Source organism: Quercus lobata, chromosome 5 (genome assembly GCF_001633185.2).
Source record: "Quercus lobata isolate SW786 chromosome 5, ValleyOak3.0 Primary Assembly, whole genome shotgun sequence".
In the NCBI taxonomy this organism is placed as follows: Eukaryota; Viridiplantae; Streptophyta; class Magnoliopsida; order Fagales; family Fagaceae; genus Quercus; species Quercus lobata.
The window spans coordinates 76,968,645-76,982,148 of record NC_044908.1 but is presented as its reverse complement, the minus strand read 5'-3'; positions in this window follow the sequence as shown (position 1 = coordinate 76,982,148).

Below are 13,504 nucleotides of genomic sequence, written 5' to 3'. Positions count from 1 at the left end.
TAAATTCAAATTCTATAATATTTATGGGGGAAAAATGCATCACGTCCATTTCCTACAAATTTGACTTTTTAAAAAAAAAAAAAATTTGTGCCCGCAAAGTACGGAGCCACGAAAGTGACTCATTTAAAAAAAAAAAAAAAAAAAGTTATTCTTCTAAGTATAATATTATGATGAGTATTACTTAGATACAAATCCTTAAATAATATTTAAATTCTTCAATTAAATGTTTCTCAAAAAAAAAAAAAAATCTTCAATTAAATTTAACCCCAATTATTATCAGTTGACTTACACATATATTGATTTATTGGAAGTGATTAGTGTGGGGCCAGAGAATTTGTGACCCCGGCTCACTTTACATTAGGGCCCAAGGCTCGAGCCAAGGAGAGGAATTACCGAGGACATACAATGAAAGTCCAAATAGCCTTGAGACATAGCCGAGGATGATTCTGTCCTCGGCATCCCCAAGGTACTCCTAAAAGAAAGGGCAAGAACGGTATCGGAACAGTTTTGGGAAAAACTGAACACATCCACGTTGATGGAGAAAGGACCCCTGGACAATATGGCGACAAAGGACAAAGGAACGGCTGTCATTACTGCAATTAAATACTCTACGCCAGACAGAGCAATGTTTTTCAGCTTTTACAACCACCCCTAACCACTTTGGGTATGGGCTGATGGGACAAGTATTATCAATCTTGGAAAGTTGAACCTACACGTGGACATTGGAGGAAGAGTAAGGGCTAATATAAAAAGAGAAGTAAGCAAACCAGAAGGGGGGGCTGGGAAAAAAGGCCAAGAACCAGAGCCTCCCAGGCCATGCCGAGGAGAAAGACTTCTCGAGCGAACATGGTTCACCTCTGTATGAACACCATGACCCTTCACCATCCGGTGACCAAGACCTAGCCTTTCAATCCCACACTCTACAAATTTTATTGTTTAGGCCTCAAACGTGCTTACCCAATACTCGTTTGGGATCGTTACAAATTGAGTCCTTATAATTAGTTATTCATATTTTGATTTTTGCGGGACGTTTAGACACAAGAAAGTCTATTTTATAATATATTTTATTTCTTTCTCGTGGCATTATATTTTGGAGAAGTACTAAACAAACTATTGTTGCTTCATCTACCATGGAGATATAATTTGTTGCATGCTACGAAGCTACGGCAAAAATATTATGGTTAAGGATCTTTGTCATTGGTCTTGGGATTGTCGAATCTATTTCAAGACCTTTAATTTTTTGTGACCATTTGGCTGCAAGTTTCTTCTCTTAGAATAATAAAAGTGGTTGTATCAAATAATAATAATAATAGTAAAAGTGGTAGTGAGTTCTAGTTAACTCAATCGGTAAAGTCTTTGATGGTTGAATAAGAGATCTACGGTTTAATCCCCGTCTATACAAAAAATTGATTGATATTTTGGTCTAATGATAAAAAGTTATTATTAGGAGCGGACGTCATAAATTGAAACTCTCTCAAAAAAAGAAAAAAAGGTAGAGGTCGAAGTAAGTATATCAAACTTAAGGCACTTTAGTGCTAGAAAGAATGTTAAGGACCATAAGGTTTCCTTAAAATTTTATATATCACAAATTGTTCCAAATCCCTAAGCAGATCTGATCCAATATATAATTAATTGATTGATTTATATATACTATAAATATTTAAAATAAATAAATTTGTGTATATTGTAAGGACACGATTAGTGGCAGACCGTAACGGTGTCGGGTTCGCACGTAAAAAGGCCCTAACAATATCATTTGTAGAGCGTGGGTTTGAAAGGCTAGGCCTTGATCGATAAGCGGTGGGTTTTTGGTGGTATTCGTGCGTGTCTAGTTTATCTTCACCCACGGAGTCTTTCTCCTGGAGGTGGGCTGGGAGGCTCTGGTTTCTGGCCATTTTTCCCAGCCCCCTCTTTAGGTTACTGATTTTTCCTTTTATATTCCCTTGTGTTCACTGTCCTTCGTCCACGTATAGGGTCAACATTTCCAAGGTTGATATTTGTCCCATCAGCCTGCACTCAAAGTCGTTGAGGGTGGTTGTAAAAGCCAAAGAATGCGGCTCTGTCAGGTGCAGAGCATTGAATGGTAGTAAGGGCAGCTTTCCCTTGATATTTTAGATCTTTCTTCCAAGTTTTAGTCCTATACCGTTTTTACCCTTCTTTCTGGGGGTACCTTGGGTCTGCCGAGGACTGAACTGCCCTCGGCGGTATCTAAAGGATATTTTGTCGAGTTTGGGCCATAGCCCTCCTCGGCTTGGGCCTTTGGGTTCTCCCCGGGTAGATGGGCCTGACCCATAAATCATGTGGGCCCCACAATAGCCCCTCAAAACCCGGCTGTCCAACCTCCTGGTTGGAAAGGGGGGTTTTGGTGATGCCGAACCTCCTCCTACGGCCCAGTCAATTCGGCCTATTAATAATGCTGGCGGCTCTTCATCTGCCCAAGAAATGCACCGGTCTATGAGACAGTTTTTTGATTTCGCGCTTGATGCGTTCTTATCGTTTGGGTATCCAAAACGCGCTTTTAATGGCCGCTATTTACGAGACTACTTTAATTCGGCGGTTTGTTTTGACGGGGTGGAGAAACGGAACCGGCATGTTTGTGTTGGCAGATTCCTTTGGAGATCTGAACCTATTAAATGCCTCCCGCTCCACCCTCTGTATAAGAAGGAAGGGAGGAGGTTATTGTTTTTGCAAAGAATCCCTCTTCATCCTTCTGAGATTTGAAATACTTAGCCTCCCCTAGGGTTCATTCTACCCACGGGTTTATACACTAAATCGTGATACACGTTACCATAACAACGAGTGATGCAGGAGCCAAACCCCTCCTATAAACGCCACGTCCCGATAAAGCTCATTATGGCCCGATCGGGACAGGGATGGCGCAGACTCAAAATCAACCTCTCCCTTCTTTCAGTCAAAATCCGAAGCAGGGACTTGTCACGTCAAACTTTCGGCGTGACCGAGTCGAGAACACCCATCATCAGTACCAACCGCTCTCCTATGAGCATACCTAGTATGGCTCCAGTGTGTTGGGAGTTAGGATCGAGGCAGGGACTAAGCGTCTCTACTTCTTCCTCTCTTCCTTCACTGGGGCTATCCTCCGTCTCTTTTTCTTAGTCTTCCCAGCACCAGATCCATCCTGGTGCTGTCACTTCTCCCTCTTTTGCTCCTTTTTCTTTCTTTTCATCTCTTCTCTCTTCTTCTCCTCCTTCTTTACTCATGTCCTCCATCTTCTTCATTCATCTCCTCCATCTTCTTCATTGATTTCTTCCTTACTATTTCCTTCTCCGTCATTTTTCCACAAAAAGGTTCTTATCGTAATATGAGCAGTATTGAGGCAGGGGTTGAAGAGACTTTGAAGACAAGTTTAAAAGACGCTTGACAGTTTACTTATCTGTACTACGGTTGTAATTGTTGCTTAGGCAATTCACATTTTGTATAGGCTCGTTTGAGCCCCTTTTTGTATGTTGTAATAATTTTTCATATTAATAAAAATTGTTGTTTATCTCATTTTGCATGCTATGTCTCTAAGTTTTTATAAATTTGCAAGCGCTGCTCGGCACAATAATATGGCATCTAAATCAATGACGACTAAGACCAAAATACTTGATAATAAAAAGATGTCGCCATAAATTTAATAGAAGTGCTTGGCACGATAAGGCCGAACAGTGAAAGTAATACTTACCCCATGCTAGCCGAGGAGAAAAACGAAGGTTTGATGCCGTGTGAGGAGTAACCCTTTGGAGACATATCACTCACTAAATGAACAGCCTTCTTATACGACTGAATGCTGGGGCGTTCCACCACCTTCCTTATACCTTTTTTGGCCTTAACCTTTTATGGCGTTCAAGCCGTGGATGAAGTGACCTGACGTTTTTATCAAGTAGCCAACCTTACGAAACTTGAACTTTTTTCTTCCCTTCTTCTTTTTTTTTTTTTTTTAAGTAGTTGGTTCCCCCATTGGCTCGGGCCCGAGGACCATACAAGGCCTTGGTTCTGTTTATCCCTTTTTTCAGGTATCACACAAGTTGCCGAGCAGGAGGTTGTCCTCGGCAACGGTTATTCCCCGGCGTGGGCCGTAGTCCGAGGACCCCCATGCAGAACGGGCCTGGGCCTCGATTTTACTAAGCCCACCAATTAAGAAGCATTTCTGTGGTCTTTAGTCACGCGGTACTTTTTGGCGTCCCAGTGTTCGAGGCGCACCTTCGCGAGACTCCTTTAATCTCAGGTTTGCAGACGGCATTGGAAATCGAGCCAGAGACGTTTTGTCGGTAGCGTTCCTTGGGACGCTGCGCGAATTAAATGCCACCACCTTATCCCTTAAATAAATAGGAGAGAAAGTTGCTTTACTTTTGCACCAACCCTTCAGTTTCCTCTCCTGGTACATCATGTTTGAGGCGAGGATTGGGGCAAAGGAGCTCTCTCCGCCACGAAGGCGCCGTGTCCTCCTGAGACTCCAAGTAGTGAGGTACGGGCAAAGGAGGCATAAACTCAAGGGAGCGTTCCGTTTCGACAGGGGGAGAAAGAGTGCTTCTCCCTCTTTTGGCCAAAATCCGAAGCAGGTTCTGTTCATGCCAGAATTTTGGTGTGTCAGAAGAAAGATTCTCCGCCATCAGCGCCTCTGCCTCGCTGCAGGCAAATTTTTGGTGAAGGCTCCTCAACTTCCGGCTCCCTGCACCCTTCCTTCAGCGGTGTCAGGCTCAAGTTGGGTTCTTTTGCTGCCTGAGTTATGGGCGTGCGAAAGCATTGAGGAGGAATAAGGTCTCGAAGCGGTAGCCGACCCCTCCTCTGAGCTACCTCCTCGACTTTACCTTCACTCTCTTGCATTTTCCTTTTACTTACGTAGTTAACTTTAGTGTAAGCTTGTTTCAGCTTTTCATTGCACCTTGTACTGTTCCTTTGTCTTAACAGAAGGTGTGTTTATTTCTTTGTACATACTTTTCTTCTCTGCAACGACTACTTTGTGCATGAATATTAAATCTCAGCTTGCCTTTAATGATATTCCGGGCAGAAAAACGCCTTAACACAGATTCCTATTAATTTAAACTCACAAGTATTATCAAGTATAACACTGGTAATCCTCAATAAATTAAACTCTTGGAACTAACCGGGATAACTGCTGAGTGCTGCGCGGTGCACGCTAGACCCCTGTCCAAAACTTAGCTTCCCCATAGGCTTGGGTCCGAGGACCATGCAATGCCTTGGTTCTGTCCAAAACCTAGTTTTCCTGATCCAGGTAGTTGGTTTCCCCATAGGCTTGGGTCCGAGGACCATGCAATGCCTTGGTTCTGTCCAAAACCTAGTTTTCCTCATCCAGGTAGTTGGTTTCCCCATAGGCTTGGGTCCGAGGACCATGCAATGCCTTGGTTCTGTCCAAAACCTAGTTTTCCTCATCCAGGTAGTTGGTTTCCCATATCCGAGGTAGTCCAAAACCTAGTCTGGATCATGCAATGCCTTGGTTCTGTCCAAAACTAGTTTTCCTCATCCAGGTAGTTGGGTTTCCCATAGGCTTGAGTCCGAGGACCATGCAATGCCTTGGTTCTGTCCAAAACCTAGTTTTCTCATCCAGGTAGTTGGTTTCCCCATAGGCTTGAGTCCGAGGACATGCAATGCCTTGGTTCTGTCCAAAACCTAGTTTTCCTCATCCAGGTAGTTGGTTTCCCCATAGGCTTGAGTCCGAGGACCATGCAATGCCTTGGTTCTGTCCAAAACCTAGTTTTCCTCATCCAGGTAGTTGGTTTCCCCCAGTCCGAGGATGCAATGCCTTGGTTCTGTCCAAAACCTAGTGGACCTCAATGCCTTGGTTGGTCCCCCATACGAGGAATGCAATGCCTTGGTTCTGTCCAAAACCTAGTTTTCCTCATCCAGGTAGTTGGTTTCCCCATAGGCTTGGGTCCGAGGACCATGCAATGCCTTGGTTCTGTCCAAAACCTAGTTTTCCTCATCCAGGTAGTTGGTTTCCCCATAGGCTTGGGTCCGAGGACCATGCAATGCCTTGGTTCTGTCCAAAACCTAGTTTTCTCTATGTGTGGGATCTTGGCTTTAGGGGCATTAGCCCCTCGACCAAGCCCCTAGTCAAGAAACGTAGCCCCTAACAGAACTTTATACCATAACTCTATAACCGACGGTCAGAAATAACAAAGAAACTGGGGAATTAGCCCCTCGACCAAGCCCCTAGTCAAGAAACGTAGCCCCTTGCAGAACTTTATACCAGAACTCTATAACCAACGGTCAGAAATAACAAAGAAACTCTATCTACCCGTCGCCTATACCAACACACAAGCCTCCCCACAGACGGCGCCAATTGTAAGGACACGATTAGTGGCGGACCGTAACGGTGTCGGGTTCGCACGTAAAAAGGCCCTAACAATATCATTTGTAGAGCGTGGGTTTGAAAGGCTAGGCCTTGATCGATAAGCGGTGGGTTTTTCGTGGTATTCGTGCGTGTCTAGTTTATCTTCACCCACGGAGTCTTTCTCCTGGAGGTGGGCTGGGAGGCTCTGGTTTCTGGCCATTTTTCCCAGCCCCCTCTTTAGGTTACTGATTTTTCCTTTTATATTCCCTTGTGTTCACTGTCCTTCGTGCACGTATAGGGTCAACATTTCCAAGGTTGATATTTGTCCCGTCAGCCTGCACTCAAAGTCGTTGGGGGTGGTTGTAAAAGCCAAAGAATGCGGCTCTGTCAGGTGCAGAGCATTGAATGGTAGTAAGGGCAGTTTTCCCTTGATATTTTAGATCTTTCTTCCAAGTTTTAGTCCTATACCGTTTTTACCCTTCTTTCTGAGGGTACCTTGGGTCTGCCGAGGACTGAACTGCCCTCGGCGGTATCTAAAGGATATTTTGTCGAGTTTGGGCCATAGCCCTCCTCGGCTTGGGCCTTTGGGTTCTCCCCGGGTAGATGGGCCTGACCCATAAATCATGTGGGCCCCACAATAGCCCCTCAAAACCCGGCTGTCCAACCTCCTGGTTGGAAAGGGGGGTTTTGGTGATGCCGAACCTCCTCCTACGGCCCAGTCAATTCGGCCTATTAATATTGCTGGCGGCTCTTCATCTGCCCAAGAAATGCACCGGTCTATGAGACAGTTTTTTGATTTCGCGCTTGATGCGTTCTTATCGTTTGGGTATCCAAAACGCGCTTTTAATGGCCGCTATTTACGAGACTACTTTAATTCGGCGGTTTGTTTTGACGGGGTGGAGAAACGGAACCGGCATGTTTATGTTGGCAGATTCCTTTGGAGATCTGAACCTATTAAATGCCTCCCGCTCCACCCTCTGTATAAGAAGGAAGGGAGGAGGTTATTGTTTTTGCAAAGAATCCCTCTTCATCCTTCTGAGATTTGAAATACTTAGCCTCCCCTAGGGTTCATTCTACCCACGGGTTTATACACTAAATCGTGATACACGTTACCATAACAACGAGTGATGCAGGAGCCAAACCCCTCCTATAAACGCCACGTCCCGATAAAGCTCATTATGGCCCGATCGGGACAGGGATGGCGCAGACTCAAAATCAACCTCTCCCTTCTTTCAGTCAAAATCCGAAGCAGGGACTTGTCACGTCAAACTTTCGGCGTGACCGAGTCGAGAACACCCATCATCAGTACCAACCGCTCTCCTATGAGCATACCTAGTATGGCTCCAGTGTGTTGGGAGTTAGGATCGAGGCAGGGACTAAGCGTCTCTACTTCTTCCTCTCTTCCTTCACTGGGGCTATCCTCCGTCTCTTTTTCTTAGTCTTCCCAGCACCAGATCCATCCTGGTGCTGTCACTTCTCCCTCTTTTGCTCCTTTTTCTTTCTTTTCATCTCTTCTCTCTTCTTCTCCTCCTTCTTTACTCATGTCCTCCATCTTCTTCATTCATCTCCTCCATCTTCTTCATTGATTTCTTCCTTACTATTTCCTTCTCCGTCATTTTTCCACAAAAAGGTTCTTATCGTAATATGAGCAGTATTGAGGCAGGGGTTGAAGAGACTTTGAAGACAAGTTTAAAAGACGCTTGACAGTTTACTTATCTGTACTACGGTTGTAATTGTTGCTTAGGCAATTCACATTTTGTATAGGCTCGTTTGAGCCCCTTTTTGTATGTTGTAATAATTTTTCATATTAATAAAAATTGTTGTTTATCTCATTTTGCATGCTATGTCTCTAAGTTTTTATAAATTTGCAAGCGCTGCTCGGCACAATAATATGGCATCTAAATCAATGACGACTAAGACCAAAATACTTGATAATAAAAAGATGTCGCCATAAATTTAATAGAAGTGCTTGGCACGATAAGGCCGAACAGTGAAAAGTAATACTTACCCCATGCTAGCCGAGGAGAAAAACGAAGGTTTGATGCCGTGTGAGGAGTAACCCTTTGGAGACATATCACTCACTAAATGAACAGCCTTTTTATACGATTGAATGCTGGGGCGTTCCACCACCTTCCTTATACCTTTTTTGGCCTTAACCTTTTATGGCGTTCAAGCCGTGGATGAAGTGACCTGACGTTTTTATCAAGTAGCCAACCTTACGAAACTTGAACTTTTTTCTTCCCTTCTTCTTTTTTTTTTTTTTTTAAGTATTTGGTTCCCCCATTGGCTCGGGCCCGAGGACCATACAAGGCCTTGGTTCTGTTTATCCCTTTTTTCAGGTATCACACAAGTTGCCGAGCAGGAGGTTGTCCTCGGCAACGGTTATTCCCCGGCGTGGGCCGTAGTCTGAGGACCCCCATGCAGAACGGGCCTGGGCCTCGATTTTACTAAGCCCACCAATTAAGAGGCATTTCTGTGGTCTTTAGTCACGCGGTACTTTTTGGCGTCCCAGTGTTCGAGGCGCACCTTCGCGAGACTCCTTTAATCTCAGGTTTGCAGACGGCATTGGAAATCGAGCCAGAGACGTTTTGTCGGTAGCGTTCCTTGGGACGCTGCGCGAATTAAATGCCACCACCTTATCCCTTAAATAAATAGGAGAGAAAGTTGCTTTACTTTTGCACCAACCCTTCAGTTTCCTCTCCTGGTACATCATGTTTGAGGCGAGGATTGGGGCAAAGGAGCTCTCTCCGCCACGAAGGCGCCGTGTCCTCCTGAGACTCCAAGTAGTGAGGTACGGGCAAAGGAGGCATAAACTCAAGGGAGCGTTCCGTTTCGACAGGGGGAGAAAGAGTGCTTCTCCCTCTTTTGGCCAAAATCCGAAGCAGGTTCTGTTCATGCCAGAATTTTGGTGTGTCAGAAGAAAGATTCTCCGCCATCAGCGCCTCTGCCTCGCTGCAGGCAAATTTTTGGTGAAGGCTCCTCAACTTCCGGCTCCCTGCACCCTTCCTTCAGCGGTGTCAGGCTCAAGTTGGGATCTTTTGCTGCCTGAGTTATGGGCGTGCGAAAGCATTGAGGAGGAATAAGGTATCGAAGCGGTAGCCGACCCCTCCTCTGAGCTACCTCCTCGACTTTACCTTCACTCTCTTGCATTTTCCTTTTACTTACGTAGTTAACTTTAGTGTAAGCTTGTTTCAGCTTTTCATTGCACCTTGTACTGTTCCTTTGTCTTAACAGAAGGTGTGTTTATTTCTTTGTACATACTTTTCTTCTCTGCAACGACTACTTTGTGCATGAATATTAAATCTCAGCTTGCCTTTAATGATATTCCGGGCAGAAAAACGCCTTAACACAGATTCCTATTAATTTAAACTCACAAGTATTATCAAGTATAACACTGGTAATCCTCAATAAATTAAACTCTTGGAACTAACCGGGATAACTGCTGAGTGCTGCGCGGTGCACGCTAGACCCCTGTCCAAAACTTAGCTTCCCCATAGGCTTGAGTCCGAGGACTATGCAATGCCTTGGTTCTGTCCAAAACCTAGTTTTCATCATCCAGGTAGTTGGTTTCCCCATAGGCTTGAGTCCGAGGACTATGCAATGCCTTGGTTCTGTCAAAAACCTAGTTTTCCTCATCCAAGTAGTTGGTTTCCCCATAGGCTTGAGTCCGAGAACTATGTAATGCCTTGGTTCTGTCAAAAACCTAGTTTTCCTCATCCAAGTAGTTGGTTTCCCATAAGCTTGAGTCCGAGGACATGCAATGCCTTGTTCTGTCCAAAACCAGTTTCCCTCATCCAGGTATTTGGTCTTCCCCATAGGCTTGGGTCCGAGGACCATGCATGCCTTGGTTCTGTTCCAAAACCTAGTTTTCGCTCATCCAGGTAGTTGGTTTCCCCATAGGCTTGGGTCCGAGGACCTGCAATGCCTTGGTTCGTCCAAAACCTAGTTTTTCCTCATCCAGTAGTTGGTTCCCCTAAGGCTTGGGTCCCGAGGACCATGCAAGCCTGGTTCTTCCAAAACCTAGTTTCCTCCATCCCGGTAGTTTGGTTCCCATAGGCTTGGGTCCGAGGACCATGCATGCCTTGGTCTTCCAAAACCTAGTTTTCATTACATCCAGGTAGTTGGTTTCCCCTAAGGCTTGGGTCCGAGGACCATGCAATGCCTTGGTTCTGTCCAAAACCTAGTTTTCATTACATCCAGGTAGTTGGTTTCCTCTAAGGCTTGGGTCCGAGGACCATGCAATGCCTTGGTTCTGTCCAAAACCTAGTTTTCCACATCCAGGTAGTTGGTTTCCCCTAAGGCTTGGGTCCTGAGGACCATGCAATGCCTTGGTTCTGTCCAAAACCTAGTTTTCCTCATCCAGGTAGTTGGTTTCCCCATAGGCTTGGGTCCGAGGACCATGCAATGCCTTGGTTCTGTCCAAAACCTAGTTTTCTCTATGTGTGGGATCTTGGCTTTAGGGGGATTAGCCCCTCGACCAAGCCCCTAGTCAAGAAACGTAGCCCCTAACAGAACTTTATACCATAACTCTATAACCGACGGTCAGAAATAACAAAGAAACTGGGGAATTAGCCCCTCGACCAAGCCCCTAGTCAAGAAACGTAGCCCCTTGCAGAACTTTATACCAGAACTCTATAACCAACGGTCAGAAATAACAAAGAAACTCTATCTACCCGCCGCCTATACCAACACATAAGCCTCCCCACAGACGGCGCCAATTGTAAGGACACGATTAGTGGCGGACCGTAACGGTGTCGGGTTCGCACGTAAAAAGGCCCTAACAATATCATTTGTAGAGCGTGGGTTTGAAAGGCTAGGCCTTGATCGATAAGCGATGGGTTTTTCGTGGTATTCGTGCGTGTCTAGTTTATCTTCACCCACGGAGTCTTTCTCTTGGAGGTGGGCTGGGAGGCTCTGGTTTCTGGCCATTTTTCCCAGCCCCCTCTTTAGGTTACTGATTTTTCCTTTTATATTCCCTTGTGTTCACTGTCCTTCGTCCACGTATAGGGTCAACATTTCCAAGGTTGATATTTGTCCCATCAGCCTGCACTCAAAGTCGTTGGGGGTGGTTGTAAAAGCCAAAGAATGCGGCTCTGTCAGGTGCAGAGCATTGAATGGTAGTAAGGGCAGCTTTCCCTTGATATTTTAGATCTTTCTTCCAAGTTTTAGTCCTATACCGTTTTTACCCTTCTTTCTGGGGGTACCTTGGGTCTGCCGAGGACTGAACTGCCCTCGGCGGTATCTAAAGGATATTTTGTCGAGTTTGGGCCATAGCCCTCCTCGGCTTGGGCCTTTGGGTTCTCCCCGGGTAGATGGGCCTGACCCATAAATCATGTGGGCCCCACATATATGATACATATTTAATTAATAAATATCAATAAAAATTCAAATTAAAAAATTTATACCAAAATAGCAATGAAGGTATATCATAAAATATATTAATGAGGATATAAGGAGTAAATAATGACAATGAAACGTCTTATTTTAACTTATGGCCTTGTTTTTCACGAGAATTTCATTTTACTTTATTTCTCCCATTTTCATGTCCATTCATTTTAAAAATTATCATCATAAACAACTCAATTACAATAAAATAAAGCAAGCAATTACACTTCTTTATCCTACATTATGTAGTTCACGGTTACAAAATTACAAAAAGAATGCCAAAAAATAACAAAGAACACCAAAATATCAATGAAGCTAACGAAGCTAATGACTAAAGGTTTGCTGACCAAATAGTAAAGACCATGTTGAGCATATGGGGCTTGGTAGCTTTTTTGATGTTTAATTCCTCTCTCGTTGTTTTGTATTTTGAACATAATTTTATTATTCTTAGAGAATAAAAGATATAATGTTCATTTGGTGCACATAGTATAAATATGAAAATAGTTTTATTTGTTTGGGATATAAAAAGACGACATTTTTTTATAAAGATAGTTTCAATTTATGAAATTCGCTCTTGATGATTATTCTTTATCATCTAACCAAGATATTAATTGGTTTTTGGTGTTGGTAAGAATCAAATCTCAAATCTCTTATTCGACTATATGAGACTTTACCAATTTAGCTAACTGAAAATATTTAAATGTCATATAGGTTGTCGAATCATAAAGAAGAATTATTAGCTCATAAAGTTTCATAAATAAATAAATAAATAACTCATAAAGTACTCACATTGGGAGTATTATACATTGAAGGAAGTTTCAATTACAATTAAGGATATCACCACCATAATTTATGTGTTAGATTCTTTATTTGAGTGAGAGTATTTTACAACTAGTTGGCATGATTCACATGCAACTCCCAAACCCAAGTCACTAATGATGAAAACGGAAACGATAATGCCAATTCACGCATGAACCAATAGCCTACTTGTTCATAACAATAATGCCAATTCACACGGAAATGATGAAGTCCATAATTTTTTCACGATATTCTAAAATAGTCTACCAACTCATATGAGCTCAAAAAAATATGAAATTAAAATTTTTTTTAATATTAATTTAAAAATATTGTGAAATTATTGTTAATTTTTATTTTGTCCATAGAGAAAAAGCTAAAATTAAAGTTGAAGTGGAATCTTGAAAGGGACAAAAAGTGGGAAACCCAAAGTAGAAAGTTGAAGTGTTTTGTTTTCTGAGCCTGTCAGACTCATACCACCACGAAGTCTCTCCACTTGCTTGCCACTTTCACATCTTCTTCATTCATTAGGAAAACAGGTTTCCCATTTTCTTTCCCATTTGAATGTCTTTTGCTTCGCTTACTGAGTTTTCTACCCTGAATCTAAGGCAGAAAAAGTACATATAACGCATATAGATAGGAGATTTGATGGTCTTTGTTACCTTCTGGGCGTTATTTTAAGTGTGATTTTTCCACTATAATCAGTATCTTTGACGAAATATCGGGTACTCAAGCCAAGTACGATGCCGTTTCTATCCAGGTATGCTGTCACTTCTTTCTAATGTCATTTGATTACCCAATAGTTTGTAGCTTTGTGTTCTATATATTAAAGACTTAAAAGTCATTTATAACTATATGGACAATAGTTTGTGTTTTGAAACTCATTGTACTGAACAGATCTAATACTTATTGTTCTGATATTGAAATGCATATATAATTTATATATGAGTAATGCTACAAATACAAATTATTTTATAATATTTTTACAAACTACTGAGATGACTTTAGCATTTTCCAAATAATTATTGTAAG